The sequence below is a fragment of the Nannospalax galili genome, unplaced genomic scaffold (genome assembly GCF_000622305.1).
Source record: "Nannospalax galili isolate Female #2095 unplaced genomic scaffold, S.galili_v1.0 scaffold197, whole genome shotgun sequence".
NCBI classification, from domain to species: domain Eukaryota; kingdom Metazoa; phylum Chordata; class Mammalia; order Rodentia; family Spalacidae; genus Nannospalax; species Nannospalax galili.
In genome coordinates, this window is record NW_008339846.1 from 841,784 (window position 1) to 843,245 (window position 1,462).

Sequence of the window (1,462 nt, forward strand, 5' to 3'; positions counted from 1 at the left end):
GAAAGTCTTAGAGAACACGTGTTGAGATAATAGGCTTGAGTCTGAAGTGGGAGGGCCAATCTCAGTGAGCTCAAACAGCACGTGACAATTTACCAATATAATTAATATTACGCTGACATTATAACTAGAAGGCACTCAGGGAATGATGGGGCAGGAACATAAGCAAACATAGAGCATCTGAGCATCAGAGAGGGAAATAACTCTATTCCAGAGAAAAACAGGCTTAGAATCACAATGTAGAAAGGGGAGGAGTTAAGACCAGTAGAGATGGCATCCCAAGCCTCTCACTTTTTACCTCTCATTGTAACTATGTGTTGGTAATAGCTTGTCTCTTATAAGGTTTGGCCCTGGAATACAGCAAATTTCCATGTTCTTCACAGGTCTAGTCATCACAAAGTGTCAGCTCCCTTTGCACCTTGAAGGCAAATGCTTAGAAAAACTTTTAAGTTCTCTTTAGAAACTAACAAATATACTATGTAAAATAATAAGAATTTAAAATTGTCATTTTTAGAAATCTGTAAAAATACCATGTAAAAGATGTTAAGATCCAAATAATTCCTTTAAAATTACCAAATAAAGATGTCATGCAAACAATGTTAAAAATCTGTAAATATGTCAAACAATGTAAAAACTTAGAACAGTCATCTTTAAAAAACAGTAAATATATCATAGAGGAAGTTAAAATTCAGAAACAGGCCCTAAACAGTGTTAAAATCTAAACTCCCGTTGTATAGATCTGGCATTATTCCCTTACTCTGAACTAGAAATGCATTGTTTATTCTATGACATCATCAAGAATCAAAAACAAAAATTAATTGCAAGAGAATCCTAGGTACCCCTGCTACCAGTAGATTAGGCTTGATATAAAAGAAGAAAGTACCCTCAGATATATCTCCCAACTAGAAAAGCAAATCAAAGAAATCCATGTTTCTCACCAAACAATGTAGCTGTGAATGCGAAGTAAAGTTCTCAGGATCTTGTAATTTCTAGACACAAGCTATGCTGGAAAGGAAACTCATGAGGGCAGCAGAAGGAACAGGGCATAGAAATCAGTGTTTGTTGGTCTGAAAGCATATGACTCACCTGAGCAGTGCCTGTGACTTTCCATGTATAGGTGAAATTTGAAATGGTTAGGTCTAGTTAGAAAAGTAGGCATCTGAGCACCAGTTGCTTGATGCCCAAGAGTGTCTAAGATCAAAATTTTGAGCCCCTTTGCCTGAGAAAAAGTTTAGGAGAAAAAAAGCCTTTTAAAACGTTTTCTGTTTGTCCATGGGGCAAGCCACCTGAAATTCTTTAAATGCTCCAGCAAAGTTGCCCAGCTGGTTTAGCCTAGTTGGGTGGAAATGGGGGTCCCCTAAATGGTTCTTAGCCACATTTCTAAGAGAATTTAAGAATGCGCCCAGCTGGAAACTTTTATCATTTTATTAGAATGTTAAAGAAAAAATTCCCAGGGCAGGCAAGC